The sequence below is a fragment of the Macaca mulatta genome, chromosome 2, assembly GCF_049350105.2.
Source record: "Macaca mulatta isolate MMU2019108-1 chromosome 2, T2T-MMU8v2.0, whole genome shotgun sequence".
NCBI classification, from domain to species: domain Eukaryota; kingdom Metazoa; phylum Chordata; class Mammalia; order Primates; family Cercopithecidae; genus Macaca; species Macaca mulatta.
The window spans coordinates 50,073,996-50,098,566 of NC_133407.1; the positions used below are offsets into that span (position 1 = coordinate 50,073,996).

Here is a 24,571-nt window from a genome sequence, read left to right on the forward strand (position 1 = left end):
CTTTATAGATTTGGTCACTTTGTTGATGTATGGAATTAACAGCATTATGTAAAAATTGATATTTTCAATAAAATTAGCATATTAGCTTTTCTTAGAAGGTATAGAAAAATATGGAAAAGTATGGAAAATCTTGGCTTAAACCCCCAATTCTCTTTAATTTCCTTTCAGACTTTCAGAACTCTTACTGTGATGTTCTTGATTCCCTACTATACAGTATTTCCAATCCCCTGAGGTTAGGGATCATATCTTAACATCTGGAATTCCACAATTTCTCATACGATCTTCTCTGTATTTAGATCTCAAATTTTAATAGTGATGAATATGATCATAATGGTAAAAAAACAAAGGGGGAGGAATAGCAATCTTTTAAATATGAGTGATCAGACAAAGATTAGTTTTGATTTCATATTTAGTGCCATAGATGCTCTCTTAAAAGCTCTCCATTCCCCTTGTATAATGTACTTTTTGACGCATACAGCACACAGCACTGAGCTTGTCATCAACTCTTTAGCCCACCCTCCTATGTCTGCTTCATTGGTTGAGTTGTGTGTTTAATAGAAGTCAGTTATGTTTGAACCAACAGTATTTATTTCAAATGGGCTTGTTACTGAATTTATATACTGTTAATTAACTATTTCATAATCCAGTGGATTATGAGTGCAGAAATAAAATTTTTGTTTTCATGAGAGTTGAGTACCTTGATACAACTAGATAAAGGCCAAAGGCTTTAAGAAAATGTTGTGGATTTAGATATATTCAAGACACCATGTAAGGTTAGAAAAATAATAGTCTTTCTAGTCCAGAAGAACCCTCAACTCAGATTACTTAAAATGTGTGTTTTTTAAAATTGTAGCTGCTATTCAAAATAAAATGAAACAAGAAATTACAGATAATTCAAGTGGGTTGAGATTTATTCAAGAAGGATATTGGGGACCTCCAATCAGTATATCCATTCTATAAACAGAAACATCTCTGTTTCCACAATGTTTTAGAAATAAGTGAAAAAAAATTTAAGGTATGAATATATCTTTTTATGGTTTCATATTTTATACTACTTTTTAAGAAAATAAACCCGAAGTGAACAAATTTTATATTTAAAGCAGGGTCTTTGATGGTTCCACTCTATCATTAACTAACAGAAGTAATCTGGGCTAAGCAGCACTCTTCTATAAGCTTAATTCCCTCAACAATAAAATGTAAGAATCAGAGTAGATTACCTTTATGGTCATCTCCAGCTTTCTGGGGAAAAAAAGGTATGATTACACAACCAGCAAGTTCCAACATAACATGATACAGGACAAAATATGAAACTTATCAAACCAAATTTGGTTAAACTGAATATTAACATCATTGGGGAAATGAGGAATCAGTAGGTAGATTTAGTTAATTATGAAATGCCCCCCTCCACTATCCATTCTTTTCTTCATTCTTTTCATAGTTAAATAATGGTCACCCCACTAAGTCTTAGCAGGGAACATATTGTAGTACAGCTCTCCAGCAGCTTTGGGCTGACCCAGCTCTTTCCTTATCCTTCCACCTCTTGCTTGTAGTTTTCAAGAATAGCTGTGGAATATCCTGGGAATGCAATGTCCTGAGATCAGGAGAAACTACCTGAAACAGCCCAGGCAGTGTTCCTGTTCTTCCTAGGGAATGTTACATCGTGAGTGAGGAACTGCCTATGACAGCCCAGGCTTTTCTCTTTTCTTCCTTGGAAGCTGGATGTCCTTCGAAGCTTTGTCCAGTGAGTCTTATTACTTCTGAGGTGGTGTAAGTGAGGCATGCATCAAAATTTCATCCATCTTGGCTAGCTCTCTTGGGCCTTGAGGGGCTGCCTCACAATGGATCTGAGACCTTCTGTTCCTTGCTGCCTCTCTGTAAATAATAAACTCACCTTGCATAACCTGTGTGTGTGTCCTGTCTCACCAGATTCTGACAAATTAGGAACCAGTGCATGGTGGATCTAAACAGCAGCCCAGGATGCAGTGGGCAGAACTATTTGGACTTCTATTTCTGGTGGTTGGATTCTCACATGACCAACTAGGCCAAGACTATGTTCCCAAGATCCCTTTGCAACTAGGGGTGCCTAAGTGTTTATTAAACGGATGTAAGTAGAAGTGATATATGCAATTTATTAGCCATTTCTATATGCTAATTAATATCTTATTCTTTGAAGAACTGAAATTTAATATATGATGTTTTGTCATGCTTCGAAACAAGTTTTTACAGTAGTATCTTTCAAATTTATCAACCATAAATGAATATGAAATTATTCTTGATAATGTCCAACTTTAGTAATACTACTCCTTTATTTGCCATTCCAGCAGTGATATATTAGGAAAAACAGATGTATTCTTTTTAAAAATATGACCTCTCCTTTGATCTTAAATTTTACTATTCACTGCTAGTGGAAATGTACATTATCATCACAAATTTATAAGGAAATTTATTAATAAAAAGCAAAAGTCTTTCAAACTTGCAATCCATAATGGAGCAATTTTAATTTTGGAAATCTATGCTAAGGACATAATGATATATGTATACAAGAATTCATGCAAGAAAAAGTTTATGGTAGAATTATTTAAATTAGAAAATTCAAAATAACCTAGATATTCTGAAGTGATAAACCAGTTAAGTAAATTCCATGTTTAAGTGAAATAATTAGAATTGTATTGTATGAAAAATTTTAAATTATTTTGTTAAATGCTTATAATGCGTGAAAAAATTTTAGAGTAAAAATTTTCTATAAAATATATATTAATTATGCAATAGAATAACTATGCAAAAATATAAAAAAGGCTTTTTACTTCCATGTTTATGCTTTTCTATATTTCTTACCATTCTTGTATTGAAAATTATTACATTTATGATTTAAGGAAAAGTATTATTTTTAAAAATATGACTCTGATCTCTCCTTTGATCTTAAATGTTACTATCTGTGCAATACTCTGCACAGTTACTCTTTAGGAAAAGATTTCTAGTGTGCTACAAAAGATTACACATAATACCTTAAAAGATGTTTGGAATATTTCAGCCATTGTTTTATTTATTTTTATTGTTACTTTTACTTAAAGCAATATTTTTATAGTTGAATTTATCTTCTCTTTTATTCTCTCGTGATTACAGAACCCCTTCCTTTCACCTTTCATTTTAACTGGCTGGTAGCCTCCAGGTGTTTCCCACACTTTCTATTTGCACAGGGCTCTGTGCCCTATTGCTTATGCTAAAAAAAAAAAGTAATAAAAAGAAAGAAAGAAAGAAAAAAATCTGGGTTTTGAAAACAGCAAATATTGTAAGAACAAAGGCATGAAATATGGATTTTATTTTAGTACAGGCTATTGTTCAATCATACGACTTTCTTTTGTCACAAAAACACACATGGCAAATAAAACATGCTGAGAGAGACTCTCTCTTAAAAATGTCTATGAAACAGCAAAATTTAAAACTAAAGTTGAGATAATCATCTGCAAGTTTCATTCTATGAACATGCTATAAAGGATAAAATTAGGAGCAGAGTACTAATTATTCAGAATATTGTCTATATCAGTGCTTTCCAATGGAACATTTTGTGACAGTGAAAATATTTTTTATCTGTGTTGTCCAATACCATAGTCGCTAACCTCATATGGCTACAGGAACTTGAAATGAGGCTGATGTGACTGAAGAACTGAATTTTAAATTTTATGTAATTTTAATTATTTTAAATTTAACTAGTCACATGTGCATACAGGCTATTATATTGACAGTCTAAGTATATTGAAATTTAACCTGACATCCAGATTCAGTATCATTATTTAACTATAATTTCCTATTATCTATTAAAAATAATTTTTCATTTTTAGGAAATTCAAGGGTCCATAGCTATTATTATCACCACATTTAGTCACAATTAGAAAATCCAACACAATTTTTAAAATATAAGAAAATAAAATGAAGTCGTATTATACTACTTTTATATAGTACTGACATACTTTGCATAATCAAAGTAAAGTGAGAAAATTAAAATTCTGTCATTGAAAATAAGCCAAAAAAGGAAAAGTAAAAGAAAAACTCCGTCTACATTATATATTCATATGTCCATACTAACTGTAAGAAATTAAATGGAATTTAATTTAATTGTTTTAAATTACAAAACACAGCTATTGAACAAATTCCATTTATGTAAGTGTAGTACATTGCACATAATAGAACATTTATAGATATTTTAAAATAATTTTAAATTACTTTATAAAAAGTTATAAATGACTGCTCAATACAAAATGTGTTTGAATATATAGAAAAGTAGAAATGAGAATAACCCTATATTCCAACTAACCAGACAGGTACTATGATCATGATATGGATTTCTTTTCTCATTGTCCCTAACTTTGTTATATTTTCCTATGTAGTTGTGCAGCATTAGTAAAAACTCTACATAAACGTTTTAATTGACTACATAGTATTCCATTGAGTGGCTACACAACATTTAACTTAATCATTCCTTTTTAGAATATTTAGGTTATTTCCAATGTTTTATATTAAAATGAAGCTAGGATAAATATTCACCAATTTTTTAAAACCTTGTTTGTTATCATCCACAGTTAATGTTCTTGCCCACGGAGAAAACTTTTAATGGCCATATTTTGAAAGAACTCTTGCCAGAATATACTGTAATGACCATTTCTACAGAAGGGAAAAAAACCAGATGATCTTCACAAAAATACGTTTGGGTAACTAGAGTTCAGACTTGTTTTATTATCAATATACCACAATAAAGTCATTATTAGTTTTTCTCTGTATTAGGTAAAATTACGTCAAACTAAAAAATCTGTATATTTTCTTTTCTTGCTTATAGACAGTGGCAGTTTACTTCTTTCAAACCTATTTTTATTCCTTCCAATTCTTATTTTAAGTTCAGGGTATACATGTGCAGACTTGTTACATGGGCATCTTGCACATTGCTGGGGTTTGGTGTACAAACTATTTCATCACCCAGGTAGTGAGCATAGTACTAGATAGGTAGTTTTCCATCCTTCCCATCCTCTACCCTCAAGTAGGCCCTCTTGTCTCCTGTTTCCTTCTTTGTGTCCATGTGTACTCAATGTCAAACCTTTAAAAAAAAAAAAAGAAAGAAAAGAAAGAAACAAAACTGCTACACCTAGGCAGTTGCTGTTTTGATATCCCTTGATGATAAATGTTTCTTGTCAACAGGGAAAGCACAGACAGGAATCTGCCACACCTTTTTGGTCTTGTATTGGCTGAGGAAAGGAGAAATCTATCAATATAGTCCTATAGGTTCACTAGCAACTAACTCTCAAATCTCCAATTCTTTTATTCTTTAAAACTATTCTTCATATCAAGTAACAGACAATTTGGAGATGCCGAAGTTATTTCTAATTTAGAAATCCAATAGACTTCTCATACCTAGGGTTTTCAATTAACGAAAATGAAGATAAACAGGTCCATTATTGGTCCTGTCCCCAAAGGATTTAGTAAACTCCCTGGTAAGGTAAAGCATATAGTTCACAACAAAATAATTATGAATATAAAAATGCTTTAAAAAAATTAGACAAACATTTAGAAGAGAAAAACTGTGCCACATTAACCAGAGAGAAAGAGAGCAAGATGAAAAGAGAGGGTTATTTACATTTCATATATTTTATTATCAGTGTTTATCAGATATTAGCAATTCTGATATTAAATTAATACCCATAGAGCTACATAGTCTTTATTCATTCCTTCCTGCCAATTAGTAATGTACATAATTCCATATATTTTTGCTCAACTACAATGTTTTGATAGTTTAGAAGGTGTTGAAATTTTATTTAAAGGCTAAAACAAAAGCTTAAATGGTGTGCTTTCTGTTTTGTGAATTGCAGACACTGCTTTACTGATACAACACCCAAGATTCTAAGCTGACATCAAAGCAAAAAAAAAAAAAATTCATCTGAAATGACAGCAGCAGCTGCAGCATCTGCCTCTAAATTAGGCTGTGTTTCAAAGTCTGGACTCAACTGCTAAGCAGTATAAAGACCCAGGAGGAAGGCTGCCCAGAAAAGAGTGAGCCTTCCGACCTAACACATCAAAGTAACACATGCTAGGAAGAGCAATAAACGCATGTGGCCCACATTCACGTGCCGCCTAATTGCGCTGGGCTCATGAAACCAAGACAAACCTTCAGCTGATTCCTGGTTTAAGAGAGGATTTGAGATCTTTTCTATGCAGAAAGCTGACACAAATTGGTTGCAGATTAGAGTCTGACTCTGCAGTGAAGCATCCCATAATTTCAAAAGATGGCCATTTTGGTGTCATATGGCATCTTCAAAACACTGACTCCTTAATGTGGTAACATATAAACTAACCATTAGGTATAAATAACAGCTAAAAAATAAGCTTCATAAATGAAGAAAGCCTTAATTTGTACATTCAAGGATAGATGCTTTGAAGAAAGGCTTTTTCACTTGTTTTGCATATAAATTACCAATTTTGAGGGCATTTATCTTTTAAAGCATAAGCTATTTAACAAGATCTTAGAATACTAATATCTATTAAGAGAAGAGAGAAATAGTTACATGTTTTAGAAGTAATTTTTAGTAGAAATGCCTACTGTCATAAGGTTTGCATTAAGGGATTATTACTATATACAGAGGATATAATATATTCAACTGCACAATTTGCAATTAGATGTATAGTAACACACATAAGAAAAGCTTAATAAATTAGAACTCTTTTCTTTTCTTCTGTGTTCATGCCCTTATGCTATGCTCTTTACTCTGTTTGGCAGTACATTGTGCTATTATTCTACAAAATATTATTCTGTATGTGCAAATTGCCAAAGTTAACTTATACAGTTACCTGAGACAATTATAATTAGTGGAAAGATGATAATTAATCCTATTAAGTGAAATATGCATGAGTTTTCACCGAACATATGCAATGAAAGAAAAACCTCAGAAATATTCGGGGTGATTATAAATAGATGGGAATATAAAGAAAAATTCATCCATCCTTAAATTCCAAAATGTTTGTCCATAGGTTTAACTAAATAAATGATTGCAAAGCACAGAGTCAGAAAATTTTAGAATTAATCTGCTTAGTGCTCCAACTATATACATCATAAATAAATTCTGTAAGAATATAATTTCATTATATATTAAGAGCTTATTCCAAGAATTTTGATGAGGGCCAAATTCCATTGACAATAATCAGCTCTGAATTTATGTCTAGAATATGTAATAGGCTGACTCATGTTATCTCATTTCTTGGAAAACATAAGCATTGTATGCTTCAAGGAAGGGCAGCCATGTAATGGACCATTTTCATTATGAAGGTAGGGATTGGGGGAGTAAAAAAATCATTCCAAAAAAGTCATGCAGTCGTCTCTGTTACCAATATCTGTTACCAATATCTGGTGCTTATTGCGGCCTCCAAGGTGGAAAAAATAAAACGCCTTTTTATTTTTGTGACAATTCTGATTGTCATGTCTTTCAGGGCATTTTTGCATTCCTTAATATCACAAGATCATCCTACTACAGTATGAACAAAGTGACCTCAATGAATGTCTTTTGTTAGGGCCATAATATTGGTAACATGGCCAAATCACAAAGACCATAGTTCATGTCCCGGAAAGTTGGAATGGATTTACCCATTTGGGAAATTTCCCTGATCTACATCCATCTCAAATCCTTTGAGACTACATAAGTGGATCCTGACATCATAGAAGATTTGCTACAGAGGATGTCAGGAATAACCCAACCTACTGAGAAGTCTGTATTTCCCTGAATGGGTAATAGTCTCTCTGCTTGGTACATACCACAATCCCAATTCTGAATTGTGCTGTTTTTTTCTGACAGTTTTTGATTTTCTTGGTATCTTAACTGACCAGTAACTTTAACCATCTAAATAATCATATATCATTGCAAGCTGGTTGATGTTACTTCCAGAGCCATATATAGCCAGGATTATGGAGTCAGAAGGAAGACTAAGGTAAACAGACAAATATGCTTGGCCTGTGTGTGTACAGCCCACACTGTGGAAGGATAATGGTGCAGTCCTCAGCCTTCAGTCTCAGGAATCCACAAGTGAGTGGTACTGTGCCTTTGCCTTTGAGACTGAAATTTCATCTTCTCTACTAGCAATTCTGTGGTCAAGACCGATGATAATTACTTGGAAATTTTCAGTGCCTATGAGCCATTTTACTCGTGTCACGAACTCTTTCAACTACATGGAGGTCTTTGAAATAAGACTGAAAACATTTTCAAAATAATTATAACTAGCACTTATAAGTGCTTTACAGTTTAGAAACTTTGTTTCACATGCATTAACTTGTTCAGTCTTACCAGCAACCCATGAGGCATATTACTATGCCCAATGATAGGTGAGGAAACTTAAGCTCAGAGAGAAAAAGAGTAAAATGCTCTAATTCAGTTAGCAAAGTCATATATCCAGAAGTCCCCCAAGACCTTCAGCTTCCAAGAGCTTTGCAGTTTCTACATCACCCACAGACAACTTCTATATATTCAGTAAACCTCTCATCCATGGGTTGAATGGAAAAGCAATAACTTTTCCAGTGTTTCATCCTCAAATTTATTATGAAAGATGAAAGTTATTTATTAGAAGTCCTTGGTAAAGGCTCATTTGAGATCTTTAATTATAGCCTTAAGTAAAATTATAATTTTGTCTTACTTATGTCTTAACAGGTTCACAAGGGCATCTTGATATATAAGTCCTTAATTATTTAAAAAAAAAAAAAAAAACCCTGTATCATGATGTACTTGGCTTAACATAAAATGAGGCAAAACATACTAGAAAGTGAATGAGGTATAAAGCTTTTAGGATGACTATTTAGAATATTTTTATTCCTGTTCTATGAAAATATCAATACATAGTTGATCTTCCTTTCTTATTTTACAGCAAGAGAAATACTACGATTTAATATATTTTTAAATTAGGCAATATTGCTTTTAGACACCATTGTTTATTAACAAGCATTAATCACTATAAAGTGAAATCACATATAACTTGGATAATGCAACCCTATTAACCTGGTTTACTCAGGGCAATTCCATGAAAAGAAAAACAAAAAGCTTCTTAGGTTTCTTCATTAATGTCTCAATATATTGACTTTTCTCCCAATCCGTTTAATAAGAATTCACAGCACACGCACTATGTATCAAAAGCATCTCACTTAGTAATTATATACAATTATGCTTTGTTAATTAAGAATAAAATATAAAAAAAAGAAACAATACTGGAAAATGTAACAGAAAGCAACTGAGGTTAGGGATAGGAGGGAGATGACTTTTACATTTGTTGAACAGAAAAACACCTCCTAAGGAGGTGATAATTTAATTGTGAGGTTTTTTGTTTGTTTCTTGGTTTTCGTATTATAATACTTTTCTGCAAACAGAAAACTAGTAAAACCAAAAATTACAAATGGGAATGTGGAATCATAACAAAAGAAAGAAAAGAGAACCAAAGGTGGAGCTAGCAGGCGTGGTTATTATGTTTTGATTGCCAAAAGTGAACCAGCCAAGCAAAGATAGGGAAGAAGGTTCCAGGTAGAGGAAAAAGCAAATTCAGGGACTCCATGGTGGAAATGAATGTGGTGTGTTTAGGCAATGAGTAATTAGAGACCAGTATTGTTGAGTTGGGAGAGGAGCAACACTAGCAGAGCTTAAGAACATGAGGCTTATGGCCATGGCATAGAGTTTAGATGTTAAAATTTGCAGAACTCAAGGACCCTAGTAAGCAAGAGTGAGAGAAACTGGAGAGGTGGATAAATCATGAAGGGCATTGTAGGTTGGGTTAACATTTTTGAATTTTAGTGCAGTGGGAAATTATTGAAAGGTTTTAAGTAAATTAGTGACATAGTTCTGTTTCAGCTAGTGAAGGACTTGCATGTGGAACAAGAACAGAAGCAAGATGAGCAGTTAGAAGGCCTTATTAGGAGTTCTAGTGAACGTGATGGTGCTGAAAGCAAAATTATAATGGTAAAGATGGAGAAAATTAAGCAGAGTGAAGATACTATGCTGCTTACAAAAGCCACTTTAAAAAAACGTACTCTACTGATGGTATTTGACCTCAAGATACTAAAATGCATCTTTTCAAAAAATATTAAGTGCATTACATGTACAGAAAGTAATTTAAAGTAGTGCACTAAAAATAAATCTTATTCCATTCTCTTAATTTTAATATTTCCTCTCGGGAATATGCTAAATTGGTTCATATCTCTATTAGAACTTCCTACCTAAGAAGACGTTATCATCATCTTACGGACCCCTGAATGCAGAAGTCTATATTGAAGAGTTCACATGCATCTCCAATTTATCAACTTTAACGTCACCTTAAGTAAATCGAGATTTCTTTATTTTCCTCCTGCTGTTTTAATGAGAATATATTCTGCTTTCTGAAATACAATAAAAATTATATTAACACAAATCCACTATAAACTCTCTAATTTTGAAATGAAAGATACACTTTGATATTAATTGTTTTCAAAAATGAAGCTGCTGTGAAGGAACATGAAACACAGCTATTTACATTCTTACCAGAAGAGTTTCAAATCAAAACGTTGTTTTCATTACTTCAACAAGACCAGTAATTGATTCTGTCAGACTGGAATTGAAGTACCTACTGTGTGTCAAAATATTATTTTTCTCCTCTCAATTGGTGAAGCTAAAATGAAAAGAAATTTGGTAAAATGCCTATTTTTCATAAAAATTCTTATTGCTTATCCATTTTGTATTGGTTCTCATAAATGTTTCTTCTGTTTTACACGTTCTTACTAAGAATATACATCCAAAAATAGCTCATTCCCTTAGAAGACAGAATACTGACATCTCAAGATGTTTTCATGATGGCAGTGGCTATGATGCCCCATATACTAAAAACAGAAATGTCAACATGGTTAGAAGCCATTGAGAGTATCGGTGGCAAGTAGAGAGCAAGTGTTTGCTCGTGGAGAGGTAAGCACACCTGGATGTTCTTGGGTTAGATTCCAGGTGTCAAAGCAGGGTTAACTTCTGCAACTTCTGTAACTTCTCAGAGTTTTAGGTCCCAGAAAGGTAAATATAGTGATATGAGTCAGTTTGAAAGATCTGCATTCACTTCCAGGTGCTGACTGCTTCTGGAAAGCACTACCAAAATTGCAATTAACTAGAAGCTGTTACCAGATATGGATTAAATATAGCCTATAGGATGGACCAAGAATGTCCATTACCAGGACAGAATAAGAAAATACACTGGATTCTTACCTTTGTAATGTAATGAACAACTGGGTCTGGCTATGGGCTATAGTCCATCTTCTAAGGTTACTTTGGTCTTGACACCTCCACAGCTCACCAAACCCTTCTGTGGTTTGGTAAGGAGGGACCCCAGGTGTCCTCTCTAGCTGTTAGTTGTGAACATTTACCTAGTATCTAGTTACTTCAAAAAAGTATAGTCTTAACTTTTGAAAAATCTGTGCCCTGATGTGTAACTTTAGCATAGTTAGTATATTAGTAAAATAAAAGCTAAATTTTTGAGAACCAGGAAATTTGTTTTACATGCATAATGTCACTTATATTCACAATATCTTTGTTCAATGAAGGAAAGACTGGAACTCAAGTAGTCTGAGTCCAGAATGCAAACTCTGAAAAATGTACAGAGTGATGGACCAGTGGTTTGTTAGGCACACTGTTATTTTATCATCATTGTCATTGTAACTGTCAACTGGTATGTGCCTATGCATTAAGTAATCAAAGCACAACTTTATGTTTGTCCCCTGTCATCACTGTTAAATTTATTCAAGAGTTCAATCTCCTGCTTTTGGGAGAAAAAAATGAACGTGGTTTTGCATTCATACTTAGGTAACAGATAATATTATAGTCATCATGAGTTATAAATATAGAGCACCTTACAGATTTACTGAAAATCTGTTCTGAGATTCCCTTGACTTGCCTGGATGCCTTTTGCCTATGCTTGTAACTCTCCAAGGTTCCTACAAATCCAACATTCCTATTTGACTTACTGCTAAAGTCCCTCTCGTCCTGTAATCTCCTATTAAATAGGACACTATAGACCATATGTCAGCTCTTTCTCTCAAATATCTCACATCTGGTCTTCAGGAATGATATTTTATTTTCCTTGACATACTCTGATATATACAAGTAGAATACAACACAGTCATCTGTATCCTGCTTTTTCAGGTTGCTTTAAACCAGCAGTCCCCCACCTTTGTGGCACAAGGGCTTTTGTAAAAGACATTTTTTCCACAGATGGGGTGGAGGTGGGAGGTATGGTTTTGAGATGTTCCACTTCCACCACAAATCATCAGGCATTACATTCTCACAAGGAGGGTACAACCTAGATCCCTTTCATGCACAGTTTACAATAGGGTTTGCCCTCCTATGAGAATCTAATGCCACTGCTGATCTGACAGGAGGTGGAGCTCAGGCAGTAAAGCTCACTGGCCTTCCACTCACCTCTTGTTGTGTCACCTGGTTCCTAACAGGCCACAGACCAGTACCAGTTCATGGCCCAGGGGTTGGGGACCCCTGCTTTAAAGTCTTTTAGTCTCAGGGCATGCATCAGCCCACTGTATCTCCTAACTGCAGGGGACACCTTTCAGGGTCCTCAAGTGGACTCATGGAACCACACTTCTCCTTGAAAGGAGGGGCACAATCTCGCCCCTGCCTCCACTAAAACACCTATAGAGAGGCACCTCAAAGCAAAGAAATAGATGTCTCCAAATAATTTTATTCGATAAATTCTGCCCCATTCTTTGCACTCTCTCCACTCTTTTACATCCTGAAAATGAGCCAAGACAACCTGGAGTCATAGAATCTATTCTCAACCATTTCTGCAGTAAACCCAATTTATAGTGGTGTATCTCATTCTTTCTTTCATACTTGACATCAATTGCTATGGCATCAAATTAAAAAATAAAATAGTGGGAGTACTAATCTAACATCGTAAATTATAAGTGAGCATCTACTATGTTGTAGACACAATGCTCCATGTCCTTGGCACAATTTATAACCTATCCACTACACTTTAATTTATTTTTATATTAAAAATAGCTAAAATGAGATTAAGTGCCCTCTTCAGTGAACTATCACTTATCACTCACACACTGGACAGTATGTACAATGCTACTTGATAGGTCTTTTTCACATGAATGGAACATAGTCCCTATCATCTAAAGAAATTACACATTAGCAAAACAATTAAAAAGGTAAAGAAATTTTTAAATTACAAGAGATTAATATTATAACAAGAGATAACAAATGCTTTTGAAATCTTTTGAAAGTATGCATCCCAGCATTGTAGCCAAGGGAAAATGACTGAGAGGAGGAGACTATATACAGAAAAGATGTCTGAAAAAGTATTGTCTATAGAGTATATATGAATTGGGCAACAGGTGAAGGATAGGAAAAGAGCAAACCAGGTAGGGTATAGTGGACTCTGTTGCTTACGAACTCAATATTCTTTCCCTTTCTTTTTCCCTCTTAAAAATTCCAGATTTTCTCAGACACCTGCTCCTCCTGTATACACCATGTACCTCAGAAGAAGTAAATTTTATCCCCAGATTCAGGAGTGGCTCTGATTGGTCTAAGATGGGGTTTCTCAATCATAGCACTGCTGACATTTGGTGCTGGATAATTCTTTGTTTAAGCAGGCAGTATGAGAAGAGAAGCTGTCCCATACACTATAAAATGTTTAGCAGCAGGGTGTTACCACCCACTAGATGACAGTAGCACCCAACACATTCCCCCCACAACCCACCCTGCACACCTCAACTTGTGACAACCAAAAATATCTTCAGACACTGATACATGTCTGCTAGGGAGCAAAATATGTCCCCTCACTTCGAGTCACAGGTCCAAGGATACTTTCAATGTTTTAGAATGAACATGTAACTAAACTCTGACTCTTCTCATTCTTCCTATCCCTGTGTATTGCTGTGATGCCTGGAACTGCCACAGCCGTCTTGCTTCAGCTTGAAGAAAAAGGTAGTGAACAAAGATAATGGAAGAAAAGTAGAAAGAACCCAAGACCTTGATGATCTTGTTAAGTGGATTCTTTGTTGTAGGAACTGTCCTGAATGTCCTGATCCATGAAATCATATATTTATTGTCTAATACAGTTTCTTTTGAGGCTTTTACAAATTGCAGCACAGAGATTTTTAGCTGGTACAAGAAAAAACAAGCATGTGCCCCATTCTGAGATTAAGAGAGTAGGGTACAATCAAGGAACTTCAAGTAATTCAGTATGGCTGGAGTACGAAAACGTAAATGACTACATGAAGAAAGATCAAGTATATGACGGCAATTAGAGATGAAAATACTGTATGCAATGATAAGTAGTCATTGGGAGGTATTGAAGGTTTAAGTAGGATCAGAATTGGTTTTTAAAACACAGGTCAAGTTTTGGCCGGGAGCGGTGGCTCAAGCCTGTAATTCTAGCACTTTGGGAGGCCCAGATGGGTGGATCACGAGGTCAGGAGATCGAGACCATCCTGGCTAACACGGTGAAACCCCGTCTCTACTAAAAAATACAAAACAAACAAACAAACAAAAAAACTAGCCAGGCGAGGTGGCAGGCGCCTGTAGTCCCAACTACTCGGGAGGCTGAGGCAAGAGAATGGTGTGAACCTGGGAGGCAGAGCTTGCAGTGAGCTGAGATCCGGCCACTGCACTCCAGCCTGGGCAACAGAGTGAGACTCTGTCTCAAAAAAACAAAACAAACAAAACAAAACAAAACAAAACAAAAAAACAAAAAACAAAAAAACACAGGTCAAGTTTTGAATGCCAGATGAGAAAAGCAAGACTGAAGTCAGAAACCCAAAGTAGGAGGCAAGTGCAGTAGTACATGTGAGAATAGAAGGGGGTATTTTTACTTCCACTTCACAAAAATAGTTTGCTTTTTAGGTTTTCTTCACTGCATTCAAAGTTAAATGATCAAATTTCTGCTTTCTAATCCTTCTGAAACAATGGTTTCTCATTTGAGGACATGTCTCATTTATAGTTAACTAATACACCACCAGCTAAAACCAAGGGTACTTCTACTTTTATACTTTCAAGTAAAACAGATTTCTCCATACAGAAATCTGACTTTGATCTTTACAATTCTGCCAATACAATAGTCTTTTTATCACACAATAATTATATCAAGACTTTCATAAAGCTAGAGTAACACCCACGTGGGCCTCTCATGCATAGTGACCGTATTAGGGAATGAGCTGTGGGACGAGAACAGAGTACAAACACCGGGTATTTTTCAAGATGATTGAGTATGCTGAGGTCTACCTATTAGTTAAGTGAGATATTTTTACTGTCTATATTCCCAATTAGTTATGGAGTTGTATGCAAAACCTTTAAATGGTTTAGAGCAGAACAACTTTTTGCCATAAAGTTAAATTAGGACTATTCAGAAGTTTCTACCATAAGGATTTGTTTATGCAACTTTTAAAATATTGATTATTTAACTGACAAACAAAAATTATATGCATCTATGGAGTACAACATAATGTACTGAAATATGTATACAATGTGGAATGGCTAAATCAAGCTGATTAATATATGCATTACCTCACATATGTATCTTTTTGTGGTGATAACACAATATCTACTCTCCTAGTGATTTACAAGTATACTCTACACTGTTAAATATCGTCACCATGTTGTACAATAGATCCCTTGAACTTATTCTCCTAAAGGAAATTTTGTATCCTTCAACCAAGATTTCTCCAATCCACTCCCAACTCCTAGTTCCTGGTGACCACCATTCTACTGTTTGCTCCTATGAGTTCCACACTTTAAGACTCCACCTCTAAGTAAGAACATGCAGTATTTGTCTTTCTGTGCCTGGTTTATTTCACATAATATAAGATCCTCCAGTTTCATCTATATGATCTCAAATGTCAGATTTTCTGTCTTTTTTAGGGCTGAATAGTATTCCATTGTGTATATATGCCACTTTTTTTTTTTATTATACTTTATGTTCTAGGGAACACGTGCACAATGGGCAGGCTTGTTACATATGTATATATGTGCCATGTTGGTGTGCTGCCAACATTAAATCGTCATTTACATTAGGTATATCTCCTAATGCTATCCCTCCCCGTCCCCCACCCCACAATAGGCCTCACTGTGTGTTGTTCTCCTTCCTGTGGAACAAGTGATCTCATTGTTCAATTCCCACCTATAAGTGAGAACATGTGGTGTTTAGTTTTCTGTTCTTGCAATAGTTTGCTGAGAATGATGGTTTCCAGCTGCATCCATGTCTCTACAGAGGACATGAACTCATCCTTTTTTATGGCTGCATAGTATTCCATGGTGTATATGTGCCACATTTTTTTTTTTCTGATTAAAAAAAGATACTTTATTAAACTTTTAAAATTGCAGAACGTCAGACTGAATATCATTAGACACATAAACAAAGCCACTCATCTCTAAAGTCATCTTATATACCCTCTCAAAATTTGGCCAGTGAGTTATGCCTCAGTGAATTTTCCAGTTCAACCCCATACACCAATGTGAAATAAATGGAAACACTAGCCTTTTGGTTTTGCCCATAGTTCCAAAGTGCTATTAGAGGTGGAATATCTGCTGCAGGAGGTCATTCTTGCTGCTGTGGGTGTGAGTAAAATATCCATCTCTTCGCCTCTGGTCTGGTAGGCTTTGTTCTCTTTCTCCTTGTTTTGTCTCCTTCTACAGGGGTTGCCTTACATACTGCAATCAAAAGATATCTTCTGTTCAGAATCACAACAGATAGTAAGTGGTTCGCGTGAGAAGTAATGTTACATAGTAAGTTACTGAATCTAATGAGAAATTAACTCTGGGGTTACAACTCAAATATGATTTCAAGGTAAAGAAAATAATTACTTGGCTGGCTTGTAAAATGCTTAGTTCTTTCTAAACTCATGATTGCAAAATGGACTTCTGCTTCACGCTGCATCCCAAGGCACAAATCAGGTAGCCTACATCTCCCAAATGATCAACAGAGCACTCCATCCTATTTTACCCTCAATGCTGAGAAATTACTCCTGGGCCCAGAAGTTGTCACACAGGTGGCTTGGGTTACTTGGTGCTCAGGCAACAACTGCCACAGGCCCCACATTGATGAACACCATCAATTTCTTTAAATATGATGATACTAAGATGGAGGCTCCTGCTCAGAGGAAGCAAGGACATAAAAGCTGAGATAGAGTGCGTTGAGGGTCACTATACTAACACACCCAGATGACATGATGGAACGTGAATATTGAAGCTTACAATCTTCTGAAAAATCTCTTTTTCAAAACCCATACGCCCTTTTTTCTAATCGGGAAATCAGGGACAGGAAAACATTTGCATAATTACCCACCAACATGTTCTTCTTAACAGAAGTGAAGATTGTTTTAAGAATATGAAAAGTGTTTCAAGACATCTGTTTTCAGGGATAGATCAGAGCAACAGAAGTACTTTTCAGAGTTGGTTCATTTTAAAGTCTATCTCAAGAACAAGGGCAGCCTGCTTTCACAAGGTACCAAGACATGTTCTGGCAAAAACATTTTCATGTTAGGTTGTATGCTGTCAAGTTCAACTATTTTATACATATCTGATGCTTTTCTGTCAGCAAAAACGGTACAATTTTTTTAAAACTTGAAAATCTATAATTTCTGGGTAGGATGAAGGTAGAATTTTGGTTGTATTTTATACTTCAGAACACGGATGAAACCAAAGGGTCTGCAATTGTCTCTACATTCACATCTTTCAAAGGTCCTTTCCTCCTTTTACATGATGCATCTGAATCATTGCCATCCTGATTTGAAGACATATTTTCAACTTTCATTAGTGATGAATAGCTCCTAAGTTCATCCATTTCCCTTTTCTTCTTCATTTCTTCTTTTTCTCTCCTTTTCATTTCCTGAATTTGGGTTTTTTTCTCATTCCTCTCTTCACGATCTCTGCATTCTTTCTCTGCTGCTAGGTCTGGGAACCGCTCCACTTTGGTCTTTTCTAATCGGCTCACGATCTCATTTACTTTCTTCTCCACTGTCACAATTTTTACATCCTTTTGCCTGTGAAAGCCTATCTGCCCCACATCCATGTCAGCTGTTTTCTTCAGGTTAGATCACAGAGTATATACCACATTAACGTTGTTCATCTTGCAGCCTTCAATGCTATTGGCCTTCACAAGGTGGGCACAGTCCATCAGCACTTCCTTTGGAATGTCTTCTATATTCTCTCCCTTATGTAATCGAAGGTATACATGAGCTGAAGAGAGTTTGTCCACATGAAACCAGATATCTTCAGGCCAGCCATGCTTGATCAGATCTTCATTTTCATATTTATCTTTTCCCATGTAAATAGTGTAGGCAGATGAATTAACGCTGCTCCTGGTGAAGTAGAACACCATGATCATGGGAGCGATGCGGTGACTCCACTGCAGAGCAGCAGTGCTCAACTCACGAAGCTCAGGATACCAGACTCGCGGCGACCGCCTGGCCCCTGGAACTCCTCCGTCTATGTGCCACATTTTCTTAATCCAGTCTGTCATGGATGGACATTTGGGTTGGTTCCAAGTCTTTGCTATTGTGAATAGTGCCACAATAAACATACTTGTGCATGTGTCTTCATAGCAGCATGATTTATAGTCGTTTGGGTATACATCCCTTAATGGGATGGCATGGTCAAATGGTATTTCTAGTTCAAGATCCTTGAGGAACCGCCACACTGTTTTCAACAATGGTCGAACTAGTTTACAGTCCCACCAACAGTGTAAAAGTGTCTCTATTTCTCCACATCCTCTCCAGCACCTGTTGTTTCTTGACTTTTAAATGATTGTCAATCTAACTGGTGTGAGATGGTATCTCATTGTGGTTTTGATTTGCATTTCTCTCATGGCGAGGGATGATGAACATTTTCTCTTGTCTATTGGCTGTATAAACGTCTTCTTTGAGAAGTGTCTGTTCATTTCCTTTGCTCGCTTTTGGGTTTTTTTTTTTTTTTTCTTGTAAATTTGTTTGAGTTATTCGTAGGTTCTGGATATTAGCCCTTTGTCAGATGAGTAGATTGCAAAAATTTTCTCCCATTCTGTAGGTTGCCTGTTCACTCTGACGGTAGTTTCTTTTGCTGTGCAGAAGCTCTTTACTTTAATGAGATCCCATTTGTCAATTTTGGCTTCTGTTTCCATTGCTTTTGGTGTTTTGGACATGAAGTCCTTGCCCATGCCTATGTCCTGAATGGTATTGCCTAGGTTTTCTTCTGGGGTTTTATGGTTTCAGGTCTAACATTTAAGTCTTTAATCCATCTTGAATTAATTTTTGTATAAGGAGTAAGGAAGGGATCCAGTTTCATCTTTCTAATTATGGCTAGCCAGTTTTCCCAGCACCATTTATTAAATAGGGAATCCTTTCCCCATTTCTTGTTTTTGTCAGGTTTGTCAAAGATCAGCTGGTTGTAGATGTGTAGTATTATTTCTGAGGGCTCTGTTCTGTTCCATTGGTCTATATCTCTGTTTTGGTACCAGTACCATGCTGTTTTGGTTACTGTAGCCTTGTAGTATAGTTTGAAGTCAGGTAGTATGATGCCTCCAGCTTTGTTCTTTTGACTTAGGATTCTCTTGGCAATGCGGGTGCTTTTTTGATTCCATATGAACTTTAAAACAGTTTTTTCCAATTCTGTGAAGAAAGTCATTGGTACCTTGATGGGGATGGCATTGAATCTATAAATCACCTTGGGCAGTATGGCCATTTTCACAATATTGATTCTTCATATCCATGAACATGGAATGTTCTTCCATTTGCTTGTGTCCTCTTTTATTTCACTGAGCAGTGTTTTGTAGTTCTCCTTGAAGAGGTCCTTCACTTCCATTGTAACTTGGATTTCTAGGTCCTGCCTGGGTAATATAGCGAGACCCCGTTCTCCACAAAAAGGAAAAAAAAAAAAAAAGGTATTTTATTCTCTTTGAAGCAATTGTGAATGGAATTTCATTCATGATTTGGCTCTCTGTTTGTCTGTCACTGGTGTATAAGAATGCTTGTGATTTTTGCACATTGATTTTGTATCCTGAGACTTTGCTGAAGTTGCTTATCAGCTTAAGGAGATTTTGGGCTGAGATGATGGGGTTTTCTAAATATACAATCATGTCATCTGCAAACAGGGACAATTTGACTTCTTCTTTTCCTACTTGAATACCCTTTATTTCTTTCTCTTGCCTGATTGCCCTGGCCAGAACTTCCAACACTATGTTGAATAGGAGTGGTGATTGAGGGCATCTCTATCTTGTTCCAGTTTTTAAAGGGAATGCTTCCAGTTTTTGCCCATTCAGTGTGATATTGGCTGTGGCTTTGTCACAAATAGCTCTTACTATTTTGAGATACGTTCCATCAATACCGAATTTATTGAGAGTTTTTAGCATGAAGGGCTGTTGAATTTTGTCAAAGGCCTTTTCTGCATCTATTGAGATAATCATGTCATTTTTGTCTTTGGTTCTGTTTATATGCTGGATTACATTTATTGATTTGCATATGTTGAACCAGCCTTGCATCCCAGGGATGAAGCCCACTTGTTCATAGTGGATAAGCTTTTTGATGTGCTGCTGGATTCAGTTTGCCAGTATTTTATTGAGGATTTTTGCAGCGATGTTCATCAGGGATATTGGTCAAAAATTCTTCTTTTTTTGTTGTGTCTCTGCCAGGTGTTAGTATGAGGATGATGCTGGCCTCATAAAAAAATTTAGGGATGATTCTCTCTTTTTCTATTGATTGGAATAGTTTCAGAAGGAATGGTACCAGATCCTCCCTGTACCTCTGGTACAATTCGACTGTGAGTCCATCTGGTCCTGGACTTTTTTTGCATGGTAGGCTATTAATTATTGCCTCAATTTCAGAGTCTGTTTTTGGTCTATTCAGAGATTCAACTTCTTCTTGGTTTAGTCTTGAGAGAGTGTATGTTTCCAGGAATGTATCCATTTCTTCTAGGTTTTCTAGTTTATTTTTGTAGAGGTGTTTATAGTATTCTCTGATGGTAGTTTGTATTTCTGTGGGGTCGGTGGTGATATCCCCTTTATTATTTTTTATTGCCTCCATTTGATTGTTCTCTCTTTTCTTCTTTATTAGTCTTGCTAGCAGTCTATCAATTTTCTTGATCTTTTCAAAAAAATCAGCTCCTGGATTCATTGATTTTTTAAGGGTTTTTGTGCCTCTGTCACCTTCAGTTCTGCTCTGATCTCAGTTATTTCTTCCCTTCTGCTAGCTTTTGAATGTGTTTCCTCTCACTTCTCTAGTTCTTTTAATTGTGATGTTAGGGTGTCAATTTTAGATCTTTCCTGCTTCCTCTTGTGGGCATTTAGTGCTATAAATTTTCCTCTACACACTGCCTTAAATGTGTCCCAGAGATTCTGGTATGCTGTATCTTTGTTCTCATTCGTTTCAAGAACATCTTTATTTCTGCCTTCATTTTGTTATGTAGTCATTCAGGAGCAGGTTGTTCAGTTTCCATGTAGTTGAGTGATTTTGAGTGAGTTTCTTAGTCCTGAGGTCTAGTTTGATTGCACTGTGGTCTGAGAGACAGTTTGTTATAATTTCTGTTTTTTACATTTGTTGAGGAGTGCTTTACTTCCAACTATGTGGTCAATTTTGGAATAAGTGTGATGTGGTACTGAGAAGAATGTATGTTCTGTTGATTAAGTGTGGAGAGTTCTGTAGATGTCAATTAGGGCTGCTTGGTGCAGAGCTGAGTTCAATTCCTGGATATCCTTGTTAACTTTCTGTCTCGTTGATCTGTCTAATGTTGACAGTGGGGTGTTAAAGTATCCCATTATTATTGTGTGGGAATCTAATCTCTTTGTAAGTCTTTAAGGACTTGCTTTATGAATCTGGATGCTCCTGTATTGGGTACATATATATTTAGAATAGTTTGCTCTTCCTGATGAATTAATCCCTTTACCATTATGTAATGGCTTTCTTTGTCTCTTTTGATCTTTGTTGGTTTAAAGTCTGTTTTATCAGAGACTAGGATTGCAACCCCTGCCTTTTTCTGTTTTCCGTTTGCTTGGTAGATCTTCCTCCATCCCTTTATTTTGAGCCTATGTGTGTCTCTGCACATGAGATGGGTCTCCTGAATACAGCAAACTGATGGATCTTGACTCTTTATCCATTCTGCCAGTCTGTGTCTTTTAGTTGGACCATTTAGCCCATTTACATGTAAGGTTAATATTGTTATGTGTGAACTTGATCCTGTCATTTTGATGTTAGCTGCTTATTTTGCTTGTTAGTTGATGTATTTTCTTCCTAGCATCAATGGTCTTAACATTTTGGCATGTTTTTGCAATGGCTGGTACCGGTTGTTCCTTTCCATGTTTATTGCTTCCTTCAAGATCTCTTATAGGGCAGGCCTAGTGGTGACAAAATCTCTCACCATTTGCTTCTCTGTAAAGGATTTTATTTCTCCTTCACTTATGAAACTTACTTTGACTGGATATGAAATTCTGGGTTGAAAATCCTTTTCTTTAAGAATGTTGAATATTGGCCCCCACTCTCTTCTGGCTTGTAGAGTTTCTGCTGAGAGATCTGCTGTTAGTCTGATGGGCTTCCCTTTGTGGAAGGGACCCGAGCTTTCCTGACTGCCCTTAACAGTTTTTCCTTCATTTCAACTTTGGCAAATCTGACTTATATGTGTCTTGGAGTTGATCTTCTCGAGGAGTATCTTTGTGGTGTTCTCTGTATTTCCTGAATTTGAATATTGGCCTGCCTTGCTAGGTTGGGGAAGTTCTCCTGGATTTCCAACTTGGAAATCCAGGAGAACTTCCCCAACCTGAAATCCAGGAGAACTTCCCCAACCTAGCAGAGTGTTTTCCAACTTGGTTCCATTCTCCCTGTCACTTTCAGGTACACCAATCAGACGGAGATTTGGTCTTTTCACATAATTCCATATTTCTTGGAGGCTTTGTTCATTTCTTTTTACTCTTTTTTCTCTAAACTTCTCTCCTCACTTCATTTCATTCATTTGATCTTCAATCACTGATAACTTTTCTTCCAGTTGATCGAGTTGGTTACTGAAGCTTGTACATTTGTCACGTAGTTTTGTGTTGTGGTTTTCATCTCTATCAGGTCATTTATGGACTTCTCTGCATTGGTTATTCTATTTATTCATTTGTCTCTTGTGGGAAGTCAGGGACCCCAAATGGAGGGACTGGTTGAAGCCACGGCAGAAGAACATAAATTATGAAGATTTCATGGACATTTATTAGTTCCCTAAATGAATACTTCTATAATTTCTGATTCCTGTCTTTACTGCAATCTCTGAACATAAATTGTGAAGATTTCATGGACACTTATCACTTCCCCAGTCAATAATCTTGTGATTTCCTGTGCCTGTATTTACTTTCATCTCTTAAACTCATCATCTTCTTGGTAAATTTAGGAGGATATATGTCACCTCAGGACCCTGTGATGATTGCGTCAACTGCACAAATTGTTTGTAGAGTATGTGTGTTTGAACAATATGAAATCTGGGCATCTTGAAAAAAGAACAAGATAACAGCAATGTTCATGGAACACCAGAGGTAAGACTTCTGGCCTCCAGTGAGCCAGACAGAACAGAGCCATATTTTTCCTCTTTCAAAAGCAAATAGGAGAAATATCGCTGTATTCTTTTTCTCAGCAAGGAACATCCCTGAGAAAGAGAATGTACCTTGAGGGTAGGTTTATTGATGGCCCCGTTAAGGCATGCCATCTTTTATGTTCGAAGTCGAAGGGATGAAATAAGCCCCAGTCTCTGTAGTGCTCCCAGGCTTATTAGGACAAGGAAATTCCCGCCTAATAAATTTTGGTCAGACAGGTTGTCTGCTCTCAAATCCTGTTTCCTCATAGGATGTTATCAATGACAATGCATGCCTGAAATTTCATTAGCAATTTTAATTTCGCCCCATCCGGTGGTCCTGTGATCTCGCCCTGCCTCCACTTGCTTTGTGATATTTTATTACCTTGTGAAGTATGTGATCTCTGTGACCACACCCTAGTCATGCATTCCCTCCCCTTTTGAAAATTGCTAATAAAAACTTGCTGGTTTTATGGCTTGGAGAACATCACGGATCCTACCAACATGTGATGTCTCCCTGAGACACCCAGCTTTAAATTTCCCTCTCTTGTACTCTTTCCCTTTATTTCTCAAACCAGCTGAGATACCTAGGATCATCAAATCTTTTTTCAAGATTTTTAGTTTCTTTGCACTGGGTTCGTAGTTTCTCCTTTAGCTCTGAGAAGTTTGATCGACTGAAGCCTTCTTCCCTCAACTCATCAAAGTCATTCTCCATCCAGTTTTGTTCCATTGCTGGCGAGGAGCTGTGTTCCTTTGGAGGGGGAGAGGTGCTCTGATTTTTTGAATTTTCAGCTTTTCTGCATTGTTTTTTCCCCTTCTTTGTGGTTTTATCTACCTTTGGTCTTTGATGATGGTGATGTACAGATGGGTTTTTGGTGTGGATGTCCTTTCTGTTTGTTAGTTTTCCTTCTAACAGTCAGGACCCTCAGCTGCAGGTCTGTTGGAGTTTGCTTGAGGTGCACTCCAGACCCTGTTTGCCTGGGTATCAGCAGCAGATGCTGCAGAAGAGAGAATATTGCTGAACA

General features: G+C 36.2%; 1 pseudogene; it reads right to left on the reverse strand.

Moving 5' to 3' along the window:
* Positions 1-17,533: 17,533 nt before the first annotated feature.
* LOC715487 (coiled-coil domain-containing protein 25 pseudogene) lies at positions 17,534-18,434 on the reverse strand (annotated as a pseudogene).
* Between the last annotated feature and the right edge of the window lie 6,137 nt (positions 18,435-24,571).